The sequence below is a fragment of the Chlamydotis macqueenii genome, chromosome 2 (genome assembly GCF_036417535.1).
Source record: "Chlamydotis macqueenii isolate bChlMac1 chromosome 2, bChlMac1.mat, whole genome shotgun sequence".
Taxonomy (NCBI): Eukaryota; Metazoa; Chordata; class Aves; order Otidiformes; family Otididae; genus Chlamydotis; species Chlamydotis macqueenii.
Window position 1 is genome coordinate 130,915,676 of NC_141557.1, and position 16,972 is coordinate 130,932,647.

At 36.2% G+C, this 16,972-nt stretch overlaps 1 long non-coding RNA gene across 1 annotated transcript in view; it reads right to left on the reverse strand.

Annotated features, from left to right (window-relative positions):
* Positions 1-16,768, reverse strand: part of LOC147601825 (uncharacterized) — a 388,814-nt gene extending 372,046 nt beyond the window's left edge. Inside the window, exon 1 of the long non-coding RNA XR_015257775.1 lies at positions 16,679-16,768. This is a non-coding gene — a long non-coding RNA (uncharacterized LOC147601825). The remainder of the gene's footprint in view (positions 1-16,678) is intronic.
* Between the last annotated feature and the right edge of the window lie 204 nt (positions 16,769-16,972).

Consider the following 16,972-nt stretch of genomic DNA (forward strand, 5'->3'; position numbering starts at 1 on the left):
CTCTGCAGTTATTGTATTTTGGCCATAAATATTTGCAGGTGGTTACAGTAGTAATTTCCCCACTTCTCCTCCCCTTTTCCCTTTTAGAACCAGCTCACAAATCAGTAGAATCTCCAAAACAGATGAAACTCTTAAAAAGTGAGTTCTGTGTCTAAAACCACCATAGTTGCTCCACAGTGTCCACATCACTGTAACGCTGTTTTCCTCTTTTTCCAAGTGCTGCAAGGCACATGGAATCGCCCCATCATTGTGTTATACTAAACTTGAAGCAGCCTCTCTCTAAAACAAATAAACAAAATGAATTTTACTTTTTGTTAGAGCTTCATCAACAGATCCTGAGCTTGTTGCTCAGTGTGTTAACATTTTCAGTTGCACTTGGCATTTTCTTAGTTTGTTTGGGCTTTATTATTTCTGTGCATATTAACAGTAATTTACAGGAGTGCAATGTTTCTGGAAATTTGCCCCATTTTTAGTCACTGGCACGACTCTCCATGCCCACAGGAGGGTTCAAGTTTCCCTCCTTCCGTGGCTGCTGGGTTATTGCTGCTGTGACTCTCTCTGTTTGCGGCGGAGCTTCTGTAGGAAATCAGAAAACATTCGCAGGCGCATCACTCGTGTTTTTCTCTCATTTCTCTGATAATCCTGGCTTACAGTTGCACTGTGCTCTGTGTGCAGCAGTGGCAGTTTCACCTGCCCATTTTATGTGTCATTAGTTGTCACTGTGCTCCTGTGTCTGGGTAGATGCGTCTTCACCGGGAGCAGCTTCGGCATCGTGCCTGGGCCTTGTAAATCCTGGCAGCAGTGCTACGCAGGCAACAAAGGCTTTGTGACAAAATAGAACGACAATTAATGGAGGGTCAGTTTGGGAAAGGGAGGAGGAACATGCTTTGGTCGTGTGGAAAGATGCATTTCAAGGCTTTCGAGCACAAGATATCATTTTATAATCCAGGCTACAGTTTTAAAGCCCGATAGAGAAAGCCCTTCGTCTGGCAGAGCTCAAAGCCTGTGTTAATATCTGCCATTTGCAGAGCCTCTCGACTTCAGTGGGGGCTGTTTTTCATCTGGTGTGAACATCGCTGGATGATTTAGGCATTATCGCTTTGAAAGGGACCTTAATCGCTTGATCAGTCTATAAATTAGATTTTACTCAGTGTGAGTTGAGGTGGCAGGGCTGGCCCCCTTGACTTCAGGGGGACCACTTGCTTCAGTAAGGTTTTACATAGTCAGGGCTTTAGATTTAAGAACAAATACTTTATTTTCTGCCAAATATTCAGTAAAAGTTAATCTTACCAAATTATTCTGAGCTCTGCAAATGCTAAAAATAAATGTTAATTTAATGTGCAGGATTTTTGTTTACAAGGGGCATTAAACAGAGAGAACGTCAGTGTAAGAAGAGGTGGACTTAATGGGTTAAAAACTGTGTAAATGTTACTCTAGTTAAATTACAGCTTGTTGTTCAGATGAATACTCTCCACTTCTTATATAGCTTTAAATTATGGACAAATGCTTGCAATTGTGAACTACCTACATTGTGGCTGCCTGTTCCCAGGCTTCATCAACCCTAGCTGTCCAATGGGATTACTGTAAGCTTTCACGGCAGTCTGCCAGCCACTGATCAGAAATTCATATCCCTGGATGTTAGATTGCTCTCTTTATTCCATCCTTGTGATGGCTGTGATTGCTGTCATGGTGTTAGGTTAGAAATTAGCATTTTGTGGCCCAAATTTTGCCATCCAGAACATAATCAGAAAAAAGAGAGAGAGAGGGGGGAAAAAAAAAAATCAAAGAATAGTAATTTCATCTGTCAAAGAAGGGAAATGCAGTGTTACCATGATACAGATGTCTATGAAACTTAGGTCAGGAAATGTTGTGGTATTTATGGTCCTATTTGGCGAATGCTTAGGCAGGTGGTGCTTTTCTGTTGTTGCAGACCTCTGCTTGTAGATTAATGCTTTTCCTCTGATTAAAAAAAAAGTAAATAAATAAAAATCCATCAGTGAAACTATAGGTATGCTGCAGAAACTCTTAAATTAAAAAAAAAAAAAACAAGGATCTCTAGCAGATACTTTCAAGGACATGCTGAATTAATCACAAGAGGCTGGTTAGCAGGAGGTCAGAGAGAGACTTCTTAGCATCATTTTGGGTCATATGTCTAGAGGCAATGGCAGTATGTATGTGCTGTATTGTAATATCCCCTTTCTAGTTTTCTTGTCTCAGTCTGAAAAGGATGAGCACATATTGCACAGGGTTCTTAAAAGGAAAGAGATGCTGGTAAAAATCGGTATTTTGGAGGTTTTTTCCCTGTTCTTTAAAACTGAATCGTATCTGACCAGCTATGAAAAATATATCTTTTTTTTTTTTTTCCACCGGATTTGTACTGTATTCAACAGTCCTTGTATTCCTTGTATTTTTTTTTTCTAAACATGTTATATCTGATGATGCAAACGTAGTGATTAAACAGCACAGTAGCAGTCCCTGATAGATTTAATGAACATTTATTAATGCCCTAAATTTTTTTTTCTATTAATCTGTTTCAAAACAATTCATCAGGGCTTATTACAGAAAATTATGGAAAACAACTGTTTAAAATTTAGTGTAGAGATATGGTTAGGTCCTTAAAGGTAGCTTGTTATTCTTCTTAGGCAACTCACAGACATGCTAATTTTTCCTGTCATTAACACTGAACAAGCTGGAAGGATTCTGACATGCGAGGTGCACAGATTCTGTTAGGAGCCTTGATTTTTATCCACCCAAGCTTATCCATCATCTTTAATCATGCAAAAAGCAGGATTACTTAATCATTTCATTTTATTGAAAAGAAAAAGAAAGATTTACATTAAAATGATGACATCCAAGAAAAAAATAAATTGAAAATGATTATGAAGAAAATGTAATGCAGAGACTGAAGCTCCATTGGTTTTGTGATGCTCATTTAAAGCAGTGATCTAGCAAAGCCAAGATATAAAAGTAACGATAGTGTTAGCTGTTGAAGTATAACCATCTTATCTTTGCATTTTAACATACATTCTAACATGAGGTGTGTAGTCGATTACAGGAGAAAACTAAGGAAGATACTGTTTTTCACCTATGCTGTATTTATTCCTTGCATGAAGTTGTACCTTTGTCTGAACTAAGTGAATTTCAGGACACAAATTTTAACAGGCAAGGATTTAATGCAAGTGTGAATTGTATTTTGGAGGTAAAATTAGCAAATTATTCACGAGTGACCTCTGTATCGTTCCGATTGTAGACATTGCATTGTATTCCCTACCAGTTCTATGTTTCATATACTTGACTTAATATATTCCTTTTTGTTTGTTTGTTTGTTTAATTGTTCTCTTTACTCATTTTGAATATTCTTTTAAGTTAATATATTTTTCTCTCATATAACCTCTGTGTCTAGGTATGTCAGATTTTAGATGGTAAAAGAGGGGAGGAAAATATACCTGCAAACTTCTGATGTCACAAAACATTTGTTTAGGAAGGATAGCTTCCAAAAGAAAGTGTGCTAAAGGAGGAAACAAGGAGATATTTTCTTATATGAGTAGATACAACAAGTGGTATATTTCACCAAAGAAAATTTATTAAAAGTACCAGACTTTTTGGTCTTGATGTGATATTTACATAAAATGGTGCATTAAACAAGTAATTACATTACAAATCAATGTTTACCAATTAGATCATTAATAATTCATTCTACTGTACTAAGTTGAGTGAATTTAAGGTTGAATACTCTGGTGCCAAATTGTTTTAGGTACATTAACATTTAATGAAATCTGAAAAAAAATCCAACTTTTTCCTTTAATACATAACATTTCTTGGTGTTGAATATTCATTTTATTTTAAGAGCTAAAAAAAGAGAAAACAAATGTCAGGTTTTTTTCAGCTTTACATCACTGCAAGAATCTTGTATTGCTATTGGAGCTGAGAGTATAGGAATAAAAAATAAACCAGAAAAGATAAAAATAGGTGTGTAGTTATTTATTTTAATTCAGTCAGTTTTGAAACACTTTCTGGCATTAGCTCTATACACTGCTTGGCTGTGACAGCTGGCTGTTTTGAAAGGTAACCTTCTAGTAGCAGGGAAATGGTTAAAAATGTAATAGTGTAAAACCGCATGTGTAGGGAAAAAGATTGGGAGTCCCTAACCACAAGAACAATTCTTGTTTATATGTTGTTTCTGAGTTCTGTTTTAGAAAGGATATAGTTATTATTATAGCAGAAATATTAAGTAGATAAGAAATGTAGCCTTCTTATATCTTCCTTATGCTATTATAAAAACCCCTAAAACTCTCTCTGCTACTGTGGATATTTTAAATGCTTTGAAAATTGAAATACTACATTTAGTTAAAAAGAAAAAAAAAACAAAATACTTTTCCTTTTTGAAATATTTTCTATTTTTCCTCTTCCTGAATGCATCCATCTATCTCATAATTTCATAAATCTTAGAATTAGCACTTGATTCACAGTGAGATATTTCAATATAGGGCATATGTTAGCATTCTACATAGTGACTGTGAACATTTTTAGACACAAGAACAATGGATTTCTAGTTTTTCTTCTAATAATACAAGAGAATATAAGGGATTTTATACAATATACACCTACTTCCCTGTAGTGAAGAAGTAAAGTCAACTTATTTTACAGATGTAGAGTAATACACTTAGGATAAAAAGAGGTCTTCAAAAATAAGTTTTCTTCCAGACTAAATAATCTTTCTATGTTGCTGTAAATGAACTTAGATAGTACTTATATAAGTTTATGTATCTGATGTTATTTTACATTAAAGCAGTTATCTTCCTGTTTCATTCATATGACTTTCCTCACTTAGTATGGTCAAATATCCATCTCCTTTTTTGTTTTATAGAAGTGGAAATAATTTTCTTTTCCTTCTTTTTTTTTTCTTTTGGGTTTTGTTTTGTTTTGTTTTGTTTTCCACGCTGGCTAAAGTTATTCTGGTGGTATGACTCTTGTTCAGATGTGGAATTGGTGATCTTTTGATGGTTGTCCTGAGAGCAGAATTATTTACTGAAAAAAAACCAGATCTGATCTTATACTGACTTATTTCCATGCTTTTATATCTGTGACTCTAAAACAACTGCAGAGGTAGGTTTATAATTTGGGTGTTTGTCTAGCCACTTGCAAAATGTTAGCAAGAATCCTGTTACTTTGGAAAACATTAGACACGTTTTATCTAATCAATAACATGGATTTTACAATATAGCCTGAAGAATCTTCTTTTATGCCTTTTCTGGAAGGATTTAAGATTTTACATGATTTAAAAAAATATTTTCTAGAAATTTATTTTCATAGACATTGAAATATTCTTTTGTTAATTTTCCATTAATTCCTGATAAATTATAGCCATAGTACTGAAGGTAGAGACTTATTATTTGTTAAGTATCCTTGAATATGAAAATCTGGTTCAGTTATTAGAAATAATTGAAAGTGTAGTAGTCAAAACAGCAAAGACGAGTGACAAAAAACTGCAACAGATTTTAGTAACTATAATGTTTAAGCAATAGGTGGCAGTGTTACCTAAATACTCTGCTTTGAATTGGAGAAGAATGGGAGTACTTAAGAGGAACAGGACATTTGTTTTACTTGTACATAATTGCAGATTTGTACAAACAAATTTTACATCATCAAGGATGTTTTCAAAAAGTTTTCTTAAAAAACTTTAAATTTAGTATCCGTTATCACTTAAATGACCTACATTTTGGTGTTACGTAATTTATTAGTTAAAACATAATATTGGAAGCTAAAATATTTAACTTGTATCTGAAAAATAAGAACATTTTCCTATGACATACTGTATTTGAAAATGTCATCCATTTTAACATCATTACATATTTATAGTAATAAGCACCAAGCATAGTATTAGAAAATATATTACAGAAATTACTTTTCTGGTTTATTACAAATTTATAAATTTATGACCTAGTTAATACAGCTTATAGCACATAGTGCTTCTGTAGGGATTACAGGATAAACTTTTATCAATTCTTTTAGTATGTACAGCACAGTATTGCAGAATATACCTGCACTAATCTACGAATACTGTTTCCCTCCTTATATACAAGTAGGCAGTCCTTCCAACATCTCCAGAAAAGCATTCATTAACCAAAAAAAGGATGGCAATGTTTAGCAAAACTGATTCTTTAATATACATTTCTAAACTGAGTATGCCAACATGCATATTCACTTGAACTTAAAATTCTTCACAAAATGCAACATTGTACATTGCAATTAAAAACAATTATTTTAAACCATATTGGTCCTTTGAGTGTTACTTATGTATATTTCATCATATAATAATTAAAATACCATACTGACCAATGCAGCAGCCATATTCCATACCATGTGCTCTACCTCTAGGATGCAGCTTTCTCACAGTAGCACTTCCAAGAGATGTGTTCATAAGTGTGTGATAGAAATACTATGCTGTACTTTCTTGCAGTTTGAAGGTGGGGGGGGGGGGGGAGACTTGCTATAGTATGTAGTCTTAGTTTGATAATTACATCTTAACTGTTTACTATGTTATATCTATTGATTTTTAATCTAAAATTAGGATGTTGCTTGTAAGAAGGAGAAAGGTAAATGATAATCATGCTAGCGAAAGACGATAGTGATGGATAGAAGCAATGATGAAATGTGTCTGATAGGGTAGTTTTCTTCTGTACCACCATTTCGTTGCTGCTCTGGGATTACAGCAAAATGGTGGCTACTTATATTTTATGGAAAATGTAAATTTTATGGTAACCTTCCTATAGACTCCAAATTGCTTCTCCCCTCCATCCCTATTATATTGCTTTGTTAGAATGAGTGTGTGGTTTGCCTTCTGAATCTCACAGTACTATGGAAAAGGTAAAAGCTCAGTCGTAAAATTCTGCATTGGCAATATAGACTTTACTTACGTACATGTGATTAAAACAAAACATAATCAAATGGGAAAATCATGTTGTGTTATAACTACGGATAAGGTACTAAATCACCGCAGGTAAATAAATACAATTTGAATGTATTTTTGTTTTGCACAGCGTAAAACTACCATAGCTGAGTGCAAACATTTGTGATGCCTTCTTGTTTTTTTGGATAATACTTAGTCTTTATTATCAAACAATTCTAATAAGTAGTAGATCTCACGAAGGAGAAAAGAGATAAAGCCCTAATGCTTTGCTTTCCAGCCTTACTGTTTCTCTATTCCCGATAGTTTACATTGCATGGAGTGACAACACTGCCTTGTAAAAGATCCCCTTATCTACCCTCTCAGGTAGGGGTACAATACCGAAACAGTACCTTACTGAAACAGCTTTTTGTTTTTGTCACAGTTTACAGAAGGATGTTACATGTGCTAATACTATTTTCCCCAGGTACCTTATTTTTAGAAATGAAAAGAATAAGAATACATGGCTTATAAATCTGATTTTTATTAACTATGTGTGTTAAAAGAGAGAGAATGCAGGAAAGCAAAAAGCAAAGGGAAGTGAACAGAATCAGATTAAGAAAATGAACTGAAAGAGAGAAAATTGGAGAAATATTACATGAATTACGAAGGGAAGATGCATTTATAGAATGCTTTGTTTCTGCAATTACTCTATTATAGTTAAATTGTATTATTAAAATACAGAGTATTTTAAAAATGCAGTTATATTGCTCTCCAGGTAGATAGACGTTCACAATTAAAAGTATATAAAATAATCTAAAATCTCCTTGCCTAATTTTATGATGGGCTTCATGTAAATCATCTCAATTTTGAAGATGTAACATTTTAAATAGTAGGAAAAAATAATATATATATAAAAAATAAGCTTCCAGAGTCTTGTTGCACTGTTTTTCAGGTAAATATAAGTGAGGTGAATTAATTTAAAGCATGTCATAACGGAGTACATGCACTGATACTACTTATTTTTAAGGAATTAAGTTCTTCAAGGAGTAAATTCTTTCTGTGAATGTTTGTACATCTTATTGAATTTGGCATTGTGGTGACTATAATAACACAATCCATGTAAGAGTATACTTTATCTCCAGAGATACTGGTTACCTATAGGTAGAAGGAGTGAATGGATATTGAAATTTATACAAATGTACACAAACACACTATCCTTGTTAGCTTATGGTGGCAGCTAGAGACAGAAGAGGTACTATATTTCAAGTGTACCTTTCACTTCCATTTCCCCCTCCACACTTTTTACACAAGTAAACCAGCTGATATCCCTCAGTAAATGGTGAGTCACAGCCTTACGCAAAACCAACAATGCTCTGAATCATTTCTGATGAGTGCATAGATTTAAACCTCAGTCTTAATTTTTTTTTGAGTTACTTTGTTCTGAAATGCTCAGACACATTTAAATAGAGATTTTAAATGTACAAATGGTAATGACTTAAGTATTTCTGATGCAATCATAAGCTTCTAGTTGCAATATGACCATTTGGTCATATTCTTATTCTTATTTATAGGTCTTATTCTTATTCTTATTCTTATTCTTATTTATAGGTCTTATTCATATTCTTATTTATAGCCTGAAAGTTGGCAACACTTCTAGGGAGGACCTGGTTAAGAAACCATTCTATTTTGTACCTAACAAACAGTACACTGATCTCAAACTACACAATCTTATTTAAGTTGGATTGATTTTTTTCTCCCTTTGTAACTTCTTTATTTTATCTGTATATTTACACACAAAGCTGAGAGTACTTTGAAGTTCTACACTTAAAGAAATAATACCCAGAAAGATATAAAAAATCCATTTCCTAATTTAACATGTTTAAAGAGCACTGATGTGCAACATACATCTATTTTCATAAAAATTTGTAATCCTAAAACTCCCTACATCAATCAACATATTAATCTTTTAGTAAAACTAATAAAACTATAAAACACTATAAAACGTAATTTTACATGGTAAAATACGCTATTTAAAACTGCTAAATAATAACAAAATTATTTGTGTAACACAATCTATGTATGCCTGGTTTATAGAGGAGCCCTATAGTCATTTATTTTTAATGTTTTCTGCTGTATATAGAAATACAGCTTTTGATTCTTAAAAACTGAGGACAAATCTGCAAACATACGATGAACACAAGTTTTAGCATAAGCACTTGAACGTCCATAATAAGAATAAGAAAAAGCACATTCAAACCCCACCAGACTTGTAGTGTGGTCATGCTAAGCCAAAATAACAGCAAAAATAAGCTGAATCATGTTTAATCCTACAAATACAGCTGTGCAAGTTAACATTGTTTTGTTCTGAGCCTGTCAGAGTCACTCTTGTGATCCCTGTTTTCACCGTAGATCAGACTGAAATCAACTATGTGTCAGCAGAAGCAGTTTAAAAATAATGAGATGAAAAGATTTATGGCATGTTATTACAAATTTGTAAGATACCATTTCATATTTGTAAGATACCATTTCAATTTGTAAGATACCATTTCATATTTAAAGAAAAAAACATATTTCAAATCTTGAATGAGGTATAAGATATTTAAATATTATAGCCATGTTTTTAAAAATTGTTGCAAAGCTTTCACATGTAATGATACTAAAACCAAGTCTGCTGATTATTTTATTTCTTTATTTCAAAACATGTGATAGCCATAATATATACAGAAATGATTCAGAGGTTTTTTATTTTGTATTTTCATTCACCTGTTCAATTAAATTTTTCAGTGGACTACTCTAAATAGGTTACCTGCTGTATCAACGCAGTCATAGCTCAAAAGTTTTTTGCTATCCAGAAAGACCCACCACCAGGAGAACAGTCTAATCCTTTTTGTTGAACAGGTATTTCTGTCTAATGGGTACGGTAAAACTTGCTTCATGCCTGCAATCTTGCTGTTAGCTTGAAAAATGAGTGTGTGTTTTTCAGTATATTTTTAAAAAAGAAAAAAATAAACCCCGCAAATACATTAATGTATTTAATACATTATAGATAATACATCAATTAACTTCCATTGAATAAACATTATGGTTTATGTCCTGTCCTGCAAAACAGAGTTTTCAAAAGGATGTTGGTTTTGATTCTGAGTTTTCAGAAATTATTGTGTTTTGATGTGACTATAAGGTCTATATATACGAGCATTTTGACTTTTCTGTTTTATTTTACAGTTAAACACATTTGAGCAAAAAAAATAAAATAAAAGTATAAGTTGTTATGCAGCATTTTTAGTGCAAATAATTTCTGGTGTCTTAATGTCAGTCAAAGAACTATTTATTATTAGGTAACTCAAATATAACTAATCAATCAGACCAACAAAATGAATGTCAATTAAAAAAAAACAAAACTAACACTTTTCTTTTTTTTTTTTCCTCTCTTATTCTGATGCTGGCAAAGATAAAAGCTGTGCAATTACATCTCAGCAGCCGGGATTCTGAATTTCACTAGATTTGTCAATCAGAAAGCTCAATTTACTTGTTCACTTTTATAAAATTTAGAAGTAGAGGACAGAATGGTTACCTAGTCTTCTGTCTGTATGGGTGCAGAATTGTTTCCAGCTTGTATATTTATTTGGTAACTTTTTGGCCAGTTATTTTAAAATTGCCTAGCAGTTGGCCACTCTTTTCTCTCTAGGGAGATTTGTCTATTGGTTAACTCACAGTCAGGTTTTTCTTTTCCCCCTACTGATATATTCCCTTTATTAATTTCCTCCCATTACTCCTAGTTATATCTCCTTTTACTATGCTAAATAATTCCTTTTATGCTAAATAATTCCTTTTTTCCATTTTTGAGTTATCACTCTAACATTGCTGTTCTCCTTTTTATGGAAACTGTCTCAAATTGGCAAGATCTAAAATATGCTGAGTTAAATCTGCTATAAAAGACTTTATTGACAATTACTATAACTTAAACATGGTCCTGCTTTAATAAGCTCAGCTGAAACTGAAGTTTGAATAATTTTTGTTAGCTGAACCAAGGAATCTATTAAAAGGAGCCCTCTATTTTGAACTGTTCTGTAGTGACGTAATGGGACCAAATGATTAAGCGTAGCTTAGATAGCCAAAATCCTCTGGGTAAAATTACCCTGTCTGATGAGAAGCACAACGGTGTTGAAAGAAACACAGACGCTGGACAAATGTTTCTGGTAAGAGGAGGAAAAGTAGTACAAGACTGTCTCCTTTTTTCCAGAGTGGAAGGTAATTTTGGAAGGCTCTCCTTCGCCCTCTGCACCTTTTCCTGAAGGCTGGAGACTGCCTAGTGCTGTAACCTGTGGATACGCCCTCCCAAAATACTGCTTTCTCTTACTATATATGCGAATGGGGACTTGGTGCTACAAATTTGGCCTAACTCTGCTCCTAGCTCAGAGAAGAAATGGGCTGGCTCATTAAGGACACGTGCCTGTGATGCAGCACATAGGTGCTGGTGCAGGGCCAGAATTGGCCCCTCTGCACCAACAAGCTCAAGTCCAGGGTCCAATAAAGGTTGACTGAGGCACGGAGGAGGGAACATGCTTCACAGCGAGTACTATCTGCACCAAAATTTGCGATGGGCTTTGAGCAAACTGTGTATGTAGGAGGGCCCAGCTAGGGACAGGGCAACCAGTTCGTGGCTGGCTGCCACCCAGGGGGCTGCGTGGCCTCCGACAGGGCAGTGATAAGGTTGGGCGAAAGCACACAAAATCCTCAATTTCACAATTATATTTCAAACCTTCATTTATTTTTATTCTGAAATAATATAGTCAAAAGTGTTCTGCGATCCCTTGGAGCATGTAAAAGGTGCTCCGTGTAAACAGGTCCCTCTGCCCTTGTTGTTTAGACTGTAGGCTGCTGAAAGATTTGTGCAATGGTGCAATGTTTTAAATTAAATATAGATTTGGGGTTCAGAGCCTGCTGAGTTGAGTGCTGTAAACATTGGAGGACCAATCAAAGCAAACATAAGTGACACAAGTGATCTTCATTGGATCATTTGGCATTTCTCTTGACTAGTTTAGAGACAAATGCTTTTGTTTCCTTTCGTGGAATATTGCTTCTAGATCTAGGCTGAATTTCATTTATAGAGAGTACATCACAAGATAAATTGCGAGTTTTTACCTTGGGCAGCTAGTTAAAAAAATAAATGCAGAGTATAAAGCAAGGGAGCTATGGCATTTGGAGGCTCTGTTTTCCTGATGTGATTAACTGTATTCCATTCCTGATCAACTGTGCTCTCTGTTTACAGTATCCTGACTCCATCATGTGCTGTTTATGAGTAAAATTTCCAGTGTGAAATTTATATGGCTGAGGAGGAAGAAGTACTATGTGCACGTGTGTGTGTGCCTGTGTGTGTGTATTCATTAACATTTGGGGTAGCAGGTGTTGAGAGCTCTTTTTCCTTGGTATGAATACATTTTGCCTCAGTGGAAGGCACTGAGAGATCTTATGCTGCAATCTTTTGAGAGCGGCAGCCTAACATTCTTTTTATTGCTTCACTACAAGGGGACCATGCAAGCCAAGGCCCTTCTGCAGCACTAAGAGCTCGAGAATATTGCTCAGCTAGGTGATGAAGAGGGCTTATATGCTGAAAGGATTTCAGGAAGAAGGTTATCGTAGAAAAACAGAAACAAAAAAGACCCCCAAACCTAAAAACATTTTAAATGGTTAGGAAAAAGGGACAAGAGGGTCAAAGCTTTATCTTACAACTTTAATTTTTGAGTGTAGAAGACTCATTGGAAAGGTTGGACTTGAGTTGGAAGACTAGATAATAGTGTGCAAGTGTAAGGTTATGACTTTCTCACTTCTGTAGTTAAAGAGCTGGGAGGCGAAGCAAAGCAGCCCATGGAAGGGAATCTATTTATTTATTTATTTATTGCTTTTTTTTCCTTCTTGCTCTGAAAAACAGCTTGACCTCTCTACCGGATGAGTTGATCAACAATGTCCTCTCTTTGGTTCTTTCAGAAACTTTTTACATCCGCAGTCATGTTCGCTGTTAAAAATGTGGCTAACTATGGAGAATTTAGTTTTTCAACAGCAGCAGAAAAATATGCTTCTTTGTAATAAAGGGAGACTGATGGAAGTAAGACAAAGTTTAGACCATTTCAACAAGAATCACTTACTTGTGTAGTACAGTTCAAAGCAGAACACAGAGAAAAAGGGAAATAATGAACAACTCGTGCAGAGGTGACTTTGTGAGAGAGTAGAATGAGATGTTAAAAATAAACAAAACAAGTCATTGATGAGAGCTGTGCTTAATACAAAATATGTCTTTCCCCTTTGAAGGGCAACATCACACACCTAGAATGTCTCATACTGGCTGAGAAAAGAGAGACTAGTTAGTGGCCAAGAACACCCTGATGTTCTGTGCTACAAATTGAAAGTGAAGGTTACTTTCTTGTAGACTTTATCTTAAAGCAGTAAAACGGGTAGCTGCAGCTACAACTGAAAGTATTGATTTTGTAATTTCAGCAAATTAAGAACAAGACAGGAAACCTATTAAACCTTTCCACTGATTGCCAGGGCACTTTTTGGTGATGCTGGTGCTGACATTAAAATTACATGCGCCTGTCTCTTTAAAGCCAAACATACACATTTTACAGAAGATAGTGCCAGTTAACATGCTGAAAAAGGTTCTTTACAAATCTGTGTAATTTCACATTTCAGATATGAAACTTTTGAAGCCTGATGACATGAATGTCAAGCAGCACATCTAAAATTTTCATAAATTATGGTTCATGTTAGATGTGCTTTTATTACATTTTAATAAATTAAAATTTTCACAAAGCCAGAAGATTTTTTTATAATAATAGCAAAGATGGTAACGCTAGTAATAGCATTATCTGTCAGAACATTATGAGTAATGATTATGTAAAAATCTATGTAACAAAGGCTAACAGAAGAAATGATCAAATTATATTCTTCTGTATCTTGTATAAAACAAGTTATTTTATTACGGTAGCAAAAACCCAACTTCTCTTAAAGCAATATTTAAATTACTTTTAGAAATCAGTGTAATTAAATTCATGTGAATTACAATAGTTAAGATCACTTGTTTCATAAATGATTGTTTTAAAGCTTTGCTTCAATATTACCAAGTATAAATTAAAATGTTGCATCTTTTACAAATGCAATATTTCTAATAGTCCTTAATGAGAAAATTGTTCATTAAAAGTTAGGCAGGGCAAGGGAAATTATACCCGGATCCACTCTGAACACCTTATAAAGATGTAAGTTTCCAGTTTATCCGATTCATAAATATTTTGTTTCATCTGAGCGGGTATTTGGCATCATTCCAGTGTGTAAACAAGCATGGGTTTTACACACACAAATCTAATTTACGAGCAAGCCATCATCTACATTTACTGTAGTAGCCAGCAGTTTGTGATGTGCCTGTAACAGAAATGCACAGCGACACAGGAGGCGGTGAGAATGTAAATTTAAAAAGAGATTTGTAACAACAAAGGCGATCTTAAAAAGTATAGGGGAACACTGCTGAGAGACTGTGAGCCAAAAGTCTCCACCAGAGTGGTCTTCAGGAACTTGTAGCAGGTCTTTACACCATCCTTAAACATATGAATGAGAATGTGTAGCTTATGTTAGCAGTGAAGCAGCAGAATACTGGATGAAAATGAGTACCAGGTGTGAAAATGTGTATCTAAAGATAAAGATGTGGAATGGTGAAGTGGATTTCATAGTAAGAAAGATCCGGAATAAGTAGGAGGATAGACTAAAGACGAGTGCAGAGCATTGAAAAAAAAATGAACAAACAAAATCTTTTTTCTCTGTGGAAGAAGTAATGCACTTCAGGAGTGCTGGAGCTCTGTAACCACCCATCCAAAACCAGCAGAAGGTGATAACAATGAGCCTACAGCACATCTCCTCAGTTTACCAGGAATGCACATGCATGCCTGCTTATACAGACCTGTATCTTTTCCCTTTGTTTTCACAGCAGATATGCCAGGCTATTTGATGCCTCCCAAGCTGCATAAACATTGCATATTACAAGTATATTCATATAATACCTATAACTCCATAAAAGCATTGATGCTTTATTGTACTGCACAGGCAGAAAACTGCACAGAGACAACTAGCCCCAAGACACCTCAGTGTCTGGAGCTTCACTGCTGGAGGAGAAGGATGTAGTAACACTAGCCACAGGTGCACACATAAGTTATTCACAGTGGCCTAAATACTTACAGGTGGCCACAAGGATAACCACTCCCAGATGGTGGTGATTTGTAGGGAGAGAGGCAAAAGATATGTTTTAAGGAGGAATTTTAAGAGAGAAAGATCAGTCTCTGCCTGAGAGATGGCGCTTTATTTGGTGCAGGATGGCTTCAGTAACCCAAGAAGGAGCTTTAACTTACCTTGCTAGAGTTCCTTCTGGCCATTTGACAATGCTGAGATTTTATTAAACCTAGTGTGGGTTTAAGCCTTCTCCTGAATTTCTCTTCGAACTATCTTTTCTTCCTATTAAATGTTAGTTTTTCTTTCCTCCATCACAGGTGGTCACTACCTGCCACTCTTCTGTAGATCTAAAATCTTGCCAGAATTGTGAGTGGTGGTGTTTTTACCTAAGTTTTATCTCAGTTTTTGGTTTTTTTTCCCTTTTTTTTTTTTTAGATTCACCAGAACTTTTGATTGCATTTGATTTTTAATTGAATCTTACAGTTCAGAACTGGAATATAAGCATGTATCTGTTTTAGATATGCACCTGGGTCATGGCAATCCCAGGCACAAATACAGGCTGGGCGGGGAATGGATTGAGAGCAGCCCTGAGGAGAAGGACTTGGGAGTGCTGGTGGATGAGAAGCTCAACATGAGCAGGCAATGTGCCCTTGCGGCCCAGAAGGCCAATCGCATCCTGGGCTGCATCAAGAGAAGCGTGGCCAGCAGGTCGAGGGAGGTGATTCTCCCCCTCTACTCTGCCCTGGTGAGACCCCACCTGGAGTACTGTGTCCAGTTCTGGAGCCCCCAGCACAAGAAGGACATGGACCAGTTGGAGAAGGTCCAGAGGAGGGCCACGAAGATGATAAAAGGGCTGGAGCACCTCTCTTATGAGGACAGGCTGAGAGAGTTGGGGCTGTTCAGCCTGGAGAAGAGGAGGCTCCGGGGAGACCTGATAGTGGTCTTCCAGTACCTCAAGGGGGCCTACAAGAAAGATGGGGATAGGCTGTTTAGTAGGGCCTGTTGCGATAGGACGAGAGGTAATGGTTTTAAAATAGAGGAGGGTAGATTTAGATTAGAAATTAGGAAAAATTTTTTTACGATGCGGGTTATAGAACACTGGAACAGGTTGCCCAGAAAGGTGGTGGAGGCCCCATCTCTGGAAGCGTTCAAGGCCAGGCTGGATGAGGCTCTGAGCAACCTGACCTAGTCAGGGATGTCCCTGCTCCTTGCAGGGGGTTTGGACTAGATGACCTTTGAAGGTCCCTTCCAACCCTAACCATTCTATGATTCTATGATTCTATGTATGAAAGTCCCCCACTCTTGTAGTTCAGTCCTGATCAGGACCAGACTATGCAGTGTCTCTCTCTCGCTCCCCCTACCCTCTGAGAGAACAGGGAGAGATGATATAAGGAAAAACGGCTCGAGGTTTGAGATAAGAATGGGGAGAAATCCTTAAAGTTACCATCACGGGCAAAACAGACTCAGTTTGGGGAAAAATACTCATTTATTTCTAAAACTAGTAGGAGAATGAGACAGGGAACAAGATAACCTCCCCCCACCCCTCCCTCTTCCTGGGCTTAACATTATCTCTACTACTGTCTCCCCCCACCGAGCAGCACAGTGGGGAGAGGGAACGGGGGTTGCGGTCAGTTCATCACGCGTTGCTTTACACCACTGCGTCATCGTCAGGGGAAGAACCCCTTGCATCCTCCCCTGCTCCTTCGTGGGGGGAGGATGCAAGGCCTCCTCCCAGGGGCCACAGTCCTTCGTGAAACTGCTCCGGCGCGGGTCATCTCTTCCACGGGGTGCACTCCCTCCAGAACAGCTGTCCCAGTAGGCCCTCCATGGGCCACCGCCTCCTTCAGGCATCCACCTCCCCCAGTGTGGGGT